Consider the following 13,367-nt stretch of genomic DNA (forward strand, 5'->3'; position numbering starts at 1 on the left):
CCCTATTTCCCTGTCCTTTTTAAAGATCTTATGGACTTGAATATTAAGCTGCCAATCCTGCCCAATTGTTCGTCAGGTCTCTGTAATGATTTAATGGAATTATTTAACTTTACTCAATCGCTGATATGAGCTGTGGTAAAATGTATTGCCAGCTGGTCAAGTATTGCCGGTATCGACAATCTCTTCAGTCCGATTTCAGTTGAAGAATTACTGGCTGGTGTGGAATTTCCATTGATTGGGGGTTGGCTCAATCTCCTGGGCGGAAACAGGAACTGCAACAGAGCGAGAAACGATCCGTCAGAAACCAGTTCAAATGAAGAACAAAATCCAACAGCCTGCAGTGTCGGATCAGGATCTGATGTTTGGCAACTATTTTATTGTTGATTATTTTTAGCGATGGCGGTATAGTGGTGATCATAGCTGCCTTCCAAGGAGTTGACCCGGGTTCGATTCCCGGCCATCGCAGTTAAGTGTTTTTATTAGTTTATTTCCATCAGAAACTGTTAAGTTTACAATCGAATTTGATGCAGTTCAGTTGGATATTGTTTCCAAAACATAGTGCAATTATAGTAAAATATTTTCAACCTTCATTTCTTTTCCCGAAAGAAGCAAAAGAGGAATAACATGCTGGAAATACTGATTTACCAAGGGTCGAATGAGAGTGAGGAAGGGAAATGAAATGTTAGCCTTTATTGGAAGCGTGTTGGAATATGAGAGTGAGGAGGTCTTGCTGCAATTGTAGTATGAGGAAATATTGTGTAAAATTGGCCAATTTTCGGTGGAGTTTAGAAGAATGAGAGGTGATCGCATTGAAATGTATAAAATTCTTAGACGGCTTGACAGGGTCGATGCTGAGAGTCTGATTCCCCTGGCTGGAGATTCAAGAACTCGAGCTCATGGTCTCAAGATAAGGGGTCGGCCATTTCGGACCGACATGAGGAAACATTTCTTCACTCAAAGGATTATGAATCTTTGGAATTCTCTACACCCCAGAGGGCTGTGGATGCTCAGTCGTTGAGTTATATTCAAAGCTGAGATCGATAGATTTTTGGACTCGAGGGGAATCAAGGGATATGTGGATCTGGCGGGAAAGTGGAGATGAGATCGAAGATCAGCCATGATCTTATTGAATGGCGGAGCAGGCTCGATAGGCCATATGGCCTATTCTGCTGCTATTTCTTATGTTCTTATGTTGAGAGTTTATTTCCAAGTGTGCTGACGACAATAATTTATGATGTGGAGATGCCGGTGATGGACTGGGGTTGACAAATGTAAGGAATCTTACAACACCAGGTTATAGTCCAACTGTTTTATTTGAAAATCACAAGCTTTCGGAGGCTTTCTCCTTCGTCAGGTGAGTATGGGATTCCATGGAAGGTGACTGCATTTATCGTCAGAGAACACAACCTGGTGATTACAGATAATCTTTCCAACTGCCCGTTGTCAAGGCAATCAACGTGTTCGGACAGATAGATGTAACCGACAGGACCACCGAATATACAAACGGCCAGAACAAAAGACAGAGAGAGAGAGAGAGAGAGAAACTTCCGAAAGGAAGAGAAAGACAGAGAATGACCCGTTGTATTAATAACAGAGAACTTATTTTCGCTGGTGGGGTTACGTGCAGCGTGACATGAACCCAAGATCCCGGTTGAGGCCATACTCATGGGTGCGGAACTTGGTTATCAATTTGTGCTCGACGATTTTGCGTTGCTGCATTTCTCGAAGGCTGCTTGGAGGCGAGTGTAAAGCGACCATTGTGAAGGGCAAGGTTGGGCTAATAACTGGGGAATTAGCTCAAATAGTAGAGCGCTTGCTTAACATGCGAGAAATAGCGGGATCGATGCCTGTATTTTCCCTCACTTCTTCATCTTGGGGTTTTGCAGCGAAACAAAAATGGTGTCAGTTTTCAGCAAATCCATGACCCACGGAAAGCCAAAGCTTCGATAAAGAGAACTCAAGGGGCGATAAATCATTTGGTGTGCTGCAGTCAGCAAAAGTTTTTGATTTTTGTGTTAAGCAAAGATGGAAAGATGAAGTGAGACATGGAAAAAGCTTCACAGGTCCTGATATCTTTTCTGTGGTTTGAACTCAGCATTTCCAAAGATAATAAAACTGATAAATTCCCTGCTGTGTGAGGAGCGCACGAACGGTGGAGACTGCCAGGCAGCACTGACAAGTTGGTCAGTTTACAAGCTATCTAAATTCATAAAGTCATGGACAGTTTGCAAAAACAATCCAGTCAGGTTGGAGTTGACCAGACAATCTTCTGATTTGTCATCAGACACGATATCCGCTGCTCCAATGGCCTTGGTTGTGCAGAGAAAGTAGCAGCTCACACTGCCACAGCGCTGCGGCATGTGCAGGAACCGAGTCAGTCTCGGTCATGCACACGTGACTCCACGAGTCCGGGAGTGTCAAAAGGCGCACAGTGAACATTTACCAAAGAGAGCAATCTTTGTTGCTTGCCTTCGATCGTTCAGCTGGTACAGCGGAGGACTGCAAAACAATTAACAGATAAAAGTCATCCTTAGGTTTCTGGTTGGAACAAGCGAACGTGCTTTTGGAGTAAGCAGAAATTAGCTCAATGCCGTTTTCTTTACTTTACAGACAGCCAAAAGCTTAACATGTTGGCGCTGAGGCACAGGAGACCTCCTTTCCTGTCTGAAACCAAAAGCTTTTTGTGTCTGTCCGAAAACGGCTGTTTTGCTCGAGCGCTCGCTGAGCATGTGAAAAGTAGCGGGATCGATGCCCGCATTCTCCACTCACTTTTTTACCTTGGGCAATTGTCCCGAAACAAAAATGGTGTCAGTTTTCAGCAAATCCAGAACCCACGTCAATCCTCAGCTTTGATAAATAGAGATCAAAGAGCAGCAAATCTTTTGGTGTGCTGCAGTAAGCAAAAGTTTTTGATTCTGGTATTTAGCAAAGATGGAAAGATGAAGTGAGACATGGAAAAAAGCTTCACAGGTCCTGGTATCTTTTCTGTGGATTGAACTCAGGATTTACAAAGTTAATAAAACTAATGCACTCCCTGCTGTGTGAAAAGCGCACGAACGGTGGAGACTGCCAGGCAGCACTGCCAATTAGGTTAGTTTGCAAGCTATCTAAAGTCATAAATAATGGGCAGTTGGCAAAAACAATCCAGTCCGGTCGGAGTTGTCCAGACAATCTTCTGATTTGTCATTAGACACGATATCCACTGCTCCACTGGCCGAGGGTGTGCAGAGAAAGTAGCAGCTCACACTTCCACAGCGCTGCGGCATGAGCAGGAAATGAGTCAGTCTCGGTCATGCACACGTGACTCCACGAGTCCGGGAGTGTCAAAAGGCGCACAGTGAACATTTACCAAAGAGAGCAATCTTGGCTGCTTCCCTTCGATCGTTCAGCTGGTACAGCGGAGGACAGCAATACAATTAACAGATAAAAGTCATCCTTAGCTTTCTGGTTGGAACTAGCGAACGTGCTTTTGGAGTAAGCAGAAATTAGCTCAATGCCGTTTTCTTTACTTTACAGACAGCCAAAAGCTTAACATGTTGGCGCTGAGGCACAGGAGACCTCCTTTCCTTTCTGAAACCTGAAAGCTTTTTGTGTCTCCCCGAAAACGGTTGTTTTGCTCGAGCACTTGCTTCTGCTCACCAGCAGGGAGTGCCTTTGAGTAACAACGCGTCAAACCGCGCTCACTTTCAGGCAAATAAGCCTTCCATCAGTCAGACAGACAGACAGACAGACAGAGCTCTCGCTGTTTCCTCAAGCTCGGGCTGCTGTTCTTTTCCGATGACCTTGTCTGCCTTCCGCAGGCTCGGGCTCTTCTCAGCATCATTCACGATGACTGTGCCTTCCCGTTCTGCTGTTACTCAATTGCGAACACTCGTTACCGCGGATTGGAGCAAAGTATTGAATGCATTCAGGGAGTTGGCACTTCGCGGCGCTGCCTGGAGACGAATGTTAAGCGATTATTGTGAAGGGCAAATTCACTGCCTCAACTGGGGAATTAGCTCAAATGGTAGAGTGCTCGCTTAGCATGCGAGAAGTAGCGGGATCGATGCCCGCATTCTCCACTCACTTTTTTACCTTGGGCAATTGTCCCGAAACAAAAAGGGTGTCAGTTTTCAGCAAATCCATTACCCACGTGAATCCTAATCTTCGATAAAGAGAGGTCAAGGGGTAATAAATCTTTTGGTGTGCTGCAGCAAGCAATAGTTTTTGATTTTCGTGTTTCGCAAAGATGGAAAGATGAAGTGAGACATAAAAAAAGCTTCATGGGTCCTGGTCTCTTTCTTGCGGATTGAACTCAGGATTTACAAAGTGAATAAACCTAATGCATTTCCTGCTGTGTTAAAAGCGCACGAACGGTGGAGACTGCCAGGCAGCACTTCCAATTAGATCAGTTTGCAAGCTATCAAAAGTCATAAGGTAATGGACAGTTCGCAAAAACAATGCAGTCAGGTTGGAGTTGACCAGACAATCTTCTGATTTGTCATTAGACACGGTATCCACTGCTGCATTCGCCTCGGGTGTGCAGAGAAAGTAGCAGCTCACACTGCCACAACGATGCGCCATGAGCAGGAACCGAGTCAGTCTCCGTCATGCACATGTGACTCCACGAGTCCTGGAGTGTCAAAAGGCGCACAGTGAACATTTACCAAAGAGAGCAATCTTTGCTGCTTCCCTTCGATCGTTCAGCTGGTACAGCGGAGGACTGTAATAGTATTAACAGATAAAAGTCATCCTTAGCTTTCTGGTTGGAACGAGCGAACGTGCTTTTGGAGTAAGCAGAAATTAGCTCAATGCCGTTTTCTTTGCTTTACAGACAGCCGACAGCTTCACATGTTGGCGCTGAGGCACAGGAGACGTCCTTTCCTTTCTGAAACCAAAAGCTTTTTGTGTCTGCCCGAAAACGGCTGTTTTGCTCGAGCACTTGCCTCTGCTGATCAGCAGGGCGTACCTTTGAGTAACAACGCGTCAAACCGCGCTCACTTTCAGGCAAATAAGCCTTCCATTCTTCAGTCAGACAGAGCTCTCACATTTTCCTCAAACTCGGGCGGCTGTTCTTTTCCGATGACCTCGTATGCCTTCCGCAGGCTCGGGCTCTTCTCGGCATCATTCACGGTTACTGTGCCTTCCCGTTCTGCTGTTGCTCACTTGCGAATACTCGATACCGCGTATTGGAGCAAAGCATTGAAAAAATTCATGGAGGTTGCAATTCGTGGCGCTGCTTGGAGGCGAGTGTAAAGCGACTATTGTGAAGGGCAAATAGATCCGCCAAACAGGGGAATTAGCTCAAATGGTAGAGCGCTCGCTCAGCATGCGAGAAGTAGCGGGATCGATGCCCGCATTCTCCACTCACTTTTTTACCTTGGGGAATTGTCCCGAAACGAAAATGGTGTCAGTTCTCAGCAAATCCAGAAGCCACGTCAATCCTCAGCTTCGATAAAGAGAGGTCAAGGAGCAGCAAATCTTTTGGTGTGCTGCAGCGAGCAAAAGTTTTTGATTTTGGTGTTTAGCAAAGATGGAAAGATGAAGTGAGACATGGAAAAAAGCTTCACAGGTCCTGGTATCTTTTCTGTGGATTGAACTCAGGATTTACAAAGTTAATAAAACTAATGCACTCCCTGCTGTATGAAAAGCGCATGAACGGTGGAGACTGCCAGGCAGCATTATCAATAAGGTAAGTTTGCAAGCTATCTATAGTCATAAAGCAATGGACAGTTGGCAAAAACAATCCAGTCAGGTAGGAGTTGTCCAGACAATCTTCTGATTTGTCATTAGACACGATATCCACTGCTCCACTGGTCTCGGGTGTGCAGAGAAAGTAGCAGCTTGCACTGCCACAGCGCTGCGGTCTGAGCAGGAAATGAGTCAGTCTCGGTCATGCACACGTGACTCCACGAGTCCGGGAGTGTCAAAAGGCGCACAGTGAATATTGACCAAAGAGAGCAATCTTGGCTGCTTCCCTTCGATCGTTCAGCTAGTACAGCGGAGGACTGCAATACAATTAACAGAGAAAAGTCATCCTTAGGTTTCTGGTTGGAACTAGCGAACGTGCTTTTGGAGTGAGCAGAAATTAGCTCAAGGCCGTTTTCTTTACTTTACAGACAACCAAAAGCTTAACATGTTGGCGCTGAGGCACAGGAGACCTCCTTTCCTTTCTGAAACCTGAAAGTTTTTTGTGTCTGCCCGAAAACGTCTGTTTTGCTCGAGCACTTGCCTCTGCTCACCAGCAGGGCGTACCTTTGAATAACAACACGTCAAACCGCACTCATTTTCAGGCAAATAAGCCTTCCATCAGTCAGTCAGACCGACAGACAGACAGAGCTCTCGCTGTTTCCTCAAGTTCGGGCTGCTGTTCTTGTCCGATGACCTCGTCTGCGTTCCGCAGGCTCGGGCTCTTCTCGGCATCATTCACGATTACTGTGCCTTTCCATTCTGCGGTTGCTCACTTGCGAATACTCGATACCGCGGATTGGAGCAAAGTATTGAGGAAATTCAGGGAGGTGGCAATTCGTGGCGCTGTTTGGAGGCGAGTGTTAAGCGACTATTGTGAAGGGCAACTGGTCCCGTTACGCAGGGGAATTAGCTCAAATGGTAGAGCGCTCGCTTAGCATGCGAGAAGTTCTGGGATCGATGTCCGCATTTTCCACTCACTTTTTTACCTTGGGAAATTGTCCCGAAACAAAAATGGTTTCAGTTTTCAGCAAATCCATAACCCACGTGAATCCTGAGCTTCGATAAATCGAGATCAAGGGGCAGTAAATCTTCTGGAGTGCTGCAGTCAGCAAAAGTTTTTGATTTTGGTGAGACATGGAAAAAAGCTTCACGGGTCCTGGTATCTTTTCTTTGGATTGAACTCAGGATTTACAAAGTGAATAAAACTAATGCATTTCCTGCTCTGTTCAGAGTGCAAGAACGGTGGAGACTTCCAGGCAGCACTTCCAATTAGGGCAATTTGCAAGCTATTAAAAGTCATAAAGTAATGGACAGTTTGCAAAAACAATCCAGTCAGGTTGGAGTTGGCCAGACAATCTTCTGATTTGTCATAAGACACGGTATCCACTGCTGCATTCGCCTCTCGGGTGTGCAGAGAAAGTAACAGCTCACACTCCCACAACGATGCGCTATGAGCAGGAACCGAGTCAGTCTCGGTCATGCACATGTGACTCCACGAGTCCGGGAGTGTCAAAAGGCGCACAGTGAACATTTACCAAAGAGAGCAATCTTTGCTGCTTCCCTTCGATCGTTCAGCTGGTACAGCGGAGGACTGCAATACAATTAACAGATAAAAGTCATCCTTAGGATTCTGGTTGGAACCAGCGAACGTGCTTTTGGAGCAAGCAGAAATTAGCTCAAAGCCGTTTTCTTTGCTTTACAGACAGCCTACAGCTTAACATGTTGGCGCTGAGGCACAGGAGACCTCCGTTCCTTTCTTCAACCTGAAAGCTTTGTGCATCTGCCCGAAAACGTCTGTTTTGCTCGAGCACTTGCCTCTGCTCACCAGCAGGGCAAGTGCACCTTTGAGTAACAACACGTCAAACCGCACTGACTTTATCACGAACAGAAGACAAACACACGTCTTCGTTCAAAAACCACCCTGCAGGTGGACACGGAGTGAGATAAACACAGGGCAGAGATGCAGACAGTATCCGTAAACATCGGGAAGTAGACAAGAGAAATAGATTGAGCGCTTTGTTATCAGAAAAATGTCTGAACCTCCACGGTCAATGAAAGGGCTTTTGTTGGTCGGTTTCCCATTGAACCGGATAATTCGGGAGAACTTGGTGGATGTTTGGTTCGGTTCCCTTGACCCCACCAGCGGAAAAGGTTTGTCGATCCCACCCGACAACTCATTTCAAAAGCCACTCTGTCCAAAGCAAATGTATCCTTCCAGATTAAAAGGGAATAAAACTTGAAAAGAGCGTCACTGTGGATCAATTTTCTCTCACTCAAAGTAAACTGTTTAATGAAGTAAAAGATGCAGCTTCCAAAGAATCAGGGAACAGCCACTGTCTCCCTTTTTGGCAGGAGAAGAAAATCGATGTGGATGTTTATGGAGACCAAGTTCCAACATAATGTTCCTGCCCGGAATCGAACTGGGGACTTTTTGCGTACAAAGCAGACGTGATAACCGCTACATTACGGAAATGGATAATATTTCACTAAACAATGGGCAACTGAATGGTGTTCTCTCTCTGCTCGCAGTTGGAATGTGTTGTTTCAAGTGCAGCAAGAGATACAGACAGTGGCTGTTCCCCCTTTGCTTTAAAAACTCTCAGGGTGGTGGGTTTGAGCCCACGTTGGGCGAGTACCGTTTTAAACTTTTGTGCTGCTTCCACCGGTGAGCCCCAGCTCTGACACTTCCCCCACCCCCCTCTGTCTCACCGCTCACGATGGGGCCGCGCCCGGGCTGAATCTCTCCAATTAGGTTTCCGCCCCTGTCGCAGCATGAAATGGTCCTTATCAAAGTCACAAATGATACCGTATGTGACTACAACCATGATAAACTATCCCTCCTCATCCTTCTCAAATACAATATCTCACCGTGCTGTTATGCTGTTAGTCTAGTTTCCTCTCTCTGCTCTTATTTGGAATGTGTTGCTTTTCCGTCTGACAACACTTCGTATCATCGTATTATGTTTGTCCACAAGAGGAGATCATTCGGCCCGTCGTGCCTGTGCCGGGTCAAACGCACATTTTCGTTCAAAATTCGTTCAGGAATAGATTGAGTGCTTTGTTATCAGAAAATTGCCTGAACCCCGACAGTCTACAGCTTTCCACCTCAATATCAACCACACGGCCTATTTTTGTGTCACCCGCAAATTTCTTCATCATGCCCCCTACGTTTAAGTCCAAATCGTTAATGTATACCACAAAAAGCAAAGGACCAAGTACCGAGCCCTGCGGCACCCCACTGGAAACAGCCTTCCAGCCGCAAAAACACCCATCGACCATTACCCTTTGCTTCCTGCCACTGAGCTAATTTTGGATCCAACAAGCCACATTCCCTTGGATCCCATGGGCCTTTAATTTTTCGACCAATCTGCCATTTGGGAATTTTTCAAAAGCCTTGCTAAAATCCATGTAGACTACATCAATTGCGCTATCCTCATCGATCCTCCTTGTCACCTCCTCGAAAAATTAAATCAGGTTAGTCAGACACGACCTCCCCTGAACAAATCCATGCTGACTGTCCTTGATGAGTCCGTGCCTTTCGAAGTGACAGTTTATCCGAGCCCTCAGAAATTATTCCAATAATTTTCTCCTGCTTGCTGCAATAACAGACAAGGCGATGAAAGTAAGCATGCCCGGCGAGCTCAGCCGGAAGAGCATGATATTCTTAATCTCAGGGTCGTGGGTTCGAGCCCCACGTTGGGCGAGTGCGATTTTCAACTTTTATGCTCAATTCACTGACCAACAGTGCAGAAATAATGCAGAATGGAACATGCATTCGGTAGTCAGGATGGCCGAGCGGTCTAAGGTGCTGCGTTCAGGTCGCAGTCTCTTCTGGAGGCGTGGGTTCGAATCCCACTTCTGACATTGCTTACTTTTAATAAGACGTGAAAATATTTTATTGGTGGATTGGGATGCAGCTGATTTTTCGACCAAGTTGAGTTGCTCCTCCCACAAAAGCAACTGGCTTTGTGATGGAAATGTGACTTGAGAAGTTTCAAACGGTGAAATGTTTGACATATTAATGACCTGGACAAAGAAATAGAACAGCAGTGTGAAACATTTAAAACGGTGATCAATAGAGTCCAGGAGAAATATATCCCACTGAAAAGCAAGAACAAACTGGCCAGAAATGACACACCAGGGATGAATAAAGAAATCAGGGTAAAATTGAAACTAAAGAAAAAGGCACACACTGGACAATAAAGGAGAGAGGGGAATGTGAAAAGACTGGGAAAGAAGTCTAAAGAACTATTAGAAAGGCAAAAAGGAATATAAAAAAAAGCAAAGTATTCGAGACACAACAACAGCCAAAGAAAATTTAGGATAGGAATAGGGCCACTAAGGGATACACACGACAAACTCACAGGCAATGACAGCAAAATGGCAGAAATATTAAATAATCACTTTGCTTCAGTATTTACCAGGGAGACTGGTATTGTCGGCATGGCAGTAGAAGAAGAGATCAAAAAATATGTAAAGACATTTAAGATGGAAAGTGGGGAGATAATTGATAAACTAATCAAACTCAGAGAGGAAATTTCCTGTTCGGAGACTAACCAGAGTTTCAAACCGCTCAGACACGCTAATTTCCGTATTACTGTTCAGGAGCTCATTTCACAGGGACGCGATTACTGCGCTCCATTTAGGGAGGATCAGTGAAAGGCGGAAATTGATCTATTAATCGAATCATAGAATAAGACAGCACTATTCGGATACCATTCGGCCCATCGTGCCTGTGCCTGCTCTCTGAAAGAGCTGTCCAGTTAGTCCCACTGGCCTGCTGTTTCTCCATTGCCCTGAAAATGTTTCCATCCAAGCGTTTATCCAATTCCCTTTTGAAAACTGTGAGTTAAGAAAAACAATATTGAAAGGGGTGATGGGGTCTCTGCAGCGTCGATGTAGAGTGTGTGATGATTGAAGTTATCAAGATGATTGCTTTACACATGGTATGTTGTGCAATCATCCTGAAATATCTTCAATATCCAATACAAATTGAATTGCAAACCTGACGGACAAACACTGGAAAACAAGTCACGAGTGAACGCAAATAATCTGGGACCCGTTTTCAGCCTCACGGCACTTTAAATAAAGTGAAATAACTTTGCATTGAAAATATTTGGAACTTGCATCTGTGCCTTCACCTGTTCCATTTGTAAAAGTTGCTGGTGTCTGATGATGAACACGCCTCTGCTCCCTCCATTGAACAAGAAAGGAGCTGTTTGACGTTGACGGGACCTGTTGCTTATGAGCTCATCCTTGACATTGAGTGGGTTCGCGTTTTTTAAACGGCGTCAGCTTTAGCCCAGCGGTGAACTTCACAACAAACAAGTTCATCACCGTCTCACCGCGGGCACTGACTGACATGTTTATTGTCATTTCTTTCAGACCAAAATGAATAGTGACCGTGATTTTAAATTTGCACTAAGTGATTTTTAGATAGTCGCCTTTCAATGTTTCAAAGGTGACTCCTAATTTATGATTGTCCGGCCATTTCACCAGCCGTGTTGAAAACAAAACATGTCTCTGCTTTTCGCGTCTTTTTTCGAAAGGCAAAAGATATATTTCCCGTGGCCTCTGAAGGATGGACAAGTACATTTCAGAAAGCTGAAGCAAGTTCACCGAGCTTAAATCGTCTGACCACGTTAAAGGCAATGAAATAGAATCATAGAATCATAGAAGTTACAACATGGAAACAGGCCCTTCGGCCCAACATGTCCATGTCGCCCAGTTTATACCACTAAGCTAGTCCCAATTGCCTGCACTTGGCCCACATCCCTCGATACCCATCTTACCCATGTAACTGTCCAAATGCTTTTTAAAAGACAAAATTGTACCCGCCTCTACTACTGCCTCTGGCAGCTCGTTCCAGACACTCACCACCCTTTGAGTGAAAAAATTGCCCCTCTGGATCCTTTTGTATCTCTCCCCTCTCACCTTAAATCTGTGCCCCCTCGTTATAGATTCCCCTACCTTTGGGAAAAGATTTTGACTATCGATCTTATCTATGCCCCTCATTATTTTATAGACTTCTATAAGATCACCCCTTAACCTCCTACTCTCCAGGGAAAAAAGTCTCAGTCTGTCTAACCTCTCCCTGTAAGTCAAACCATCAAGTCCCGGTCGCATCCTAGTAAATCTTTTCTGCACTCTTTCTAGTTTAATAATATCCTTTCTATAATAGGGTGACCAGAACTGTAGACAGTACTCCAAGTGTGGCCTCACCAATGCCCTGTACAACTTCAACAAGACATCCCAACTCCTGCATTCAATGTTCTGACCAATGAAACCAAGCATGCTGAATGCCTTCTTCTCCACCCTATCCACCTGTGACTCCACTTTCAAGGAGCTATGAATCTGTACTCCTAGATCTCTTTGTTCTATAACTCTCCCCAACGCCCTACCATTAACGGAGTAGGTCCTGGCCCGATTCGATCTACCAAAATGCATCACCTCACATTTATCTAAATTAAACTCCATCTGCCATTCATCGGCCCACTGGCCCAATTGATCAAGATCCCGTTGCAATCCTAGATAACCTTCTTCACTGTCCACAATGCCACCAATCTTGGTGTCATCTGCAAACTTACTAACCATGCCTCCTAAATTCTCATCCAAATCATTAATATAAATAACAAATAACAGCGGACCCAGCACCGATCCCTGAGGCACACCGCTGGACACAGGCATCCAGTTTGAAAAACAACCCTCGACAACCACCCTCTGTCTTCTGTCGTCAAGCCAATTTTGTATCCAATTGGCTACCTCACCTTGGATCCCATGAGATTTAACCTTATGTAACAACCTACCATGTGGTACCTTGTCAAATGCTTTGCTGAAGTCCATGTAGACCACGTCTACTGCACAGCCCTCATCTATCTTCTTGGTTACCCCTTCAAAAAACTCAATCAAATTCGTGAGACATGATTTTCCTCTCACAAAACCATGCTGATGGTTCCTAATTAGTCCCTGCCTCTCCAAATGCCTGTCGATCCTGTCCCTCAGAATACCCTCTAACAACTTACCCACTACAGATGTCAGGCTCACTGGTCTGTAGTTCCCAGGCTTTTCCCTGCCGCCCTTCTTAAACAAAGGCACAACATTTGCTACCCTCCAATCTTCAGGCACCTCACCTGTCGCGGTGGATGATTCAAATATCTCTGCTAGGGGACCCGGAATTTCCTCCCTAACCTCCCATAACGTCCTGGGATACATTTCATCAGGTCCCGGAGATTTATCTACCTTGATGCGCGTTAAGACTTCCAGCACCTCCCTCTCTGTAATATGTACACTCCTCAAGACATCATTATTTATTTCCCCAAGTTCCCTCATATCCATGCCTTTCTCATATATATGTTTTCAGATATATATGCAAGTCGTTGCTGTCTGTTTCTGTGGTTCTCTTTCTTCTGTGCGTCCATCTGCAGGTCGATTTTGAATCAATACCAGTGTTCGTGTCAGTTTGTTGCATGAAATAAATGAGGGTATCAGGCGCTCCCCTCCCTGGCACTGGGTCGGGACTGAGTCAGGTTTTCGGCCAAACACCTGTTTCTTTTCTGTGAAAAAGCAATTAAAACGTTCATTCGGGAATTATCCAGCCTTATGTGAGCGGTGAAAGAAACAGTGACCCCGATGTGATGTGAACACGCAGACTTTTGATCTGGAGTCAGACCTTTGCGCCACGCACTCTGAAGACTGGA

The 13,367-nt window shown here is 45.2% G+C and overlaps 3 non-coding genes across 3 annotated transcripts; all 3 read left to right on the plus strand.

Annotated features, from left to right (window-relative positions):
- The first annotated feature begins 393 nt into the window (after nucleotides 1-393).
- Nucleotides 394-465, plus strand: trnag-ucc (transfer RNA glycine (anticodon UCC)). Its single transcript has one exon. It is a non-coding gene; the product is annotated as a tRNA-Gly (tRNA).
- An 8,835-nt stretch (nucleotides 466-9,300) lies between these two features.
- trnak-cuu (transfer RNA lysine (anticodon CUU)) lies at nucleotides 9,301-9,373 on the plus strand. The gene has a single exon. It is a non-coding gene; the product is annotated as a tRNA-Lys (tRNA).
- A 78-nt stretch (nucleotides 9,374-9,451) lies between these two features.
- trnal-cag (transfer RNA leucine (anticodon CAG)) lies at nucleotides 9,452-9,534 on the plus strand. Its single transcript has one exon. It is a non-coding gene; the product is annotated as a tRNA-Leu (tRNA).
- Nucleotides 9,535-13,367: the final 3,833 nt, after the last annotated feature.

Source organism: Heptranchias perlo, unplaced genomic scaffold (assembly GCF_035084215.1).
Source record: "Heptranchias perlo isolate sHepPer1 unplaced genomic scaffold, sHepPer1.hap1 HAP1_SCAFFOLD_47, whole genome shotgun sequence".
NCBI lineage: Eukaryota > Metazoa > Chordata > Chondrichthyes > Hexanchiformes > Hexanchidae > Heptranchias > Heptranchias perlo.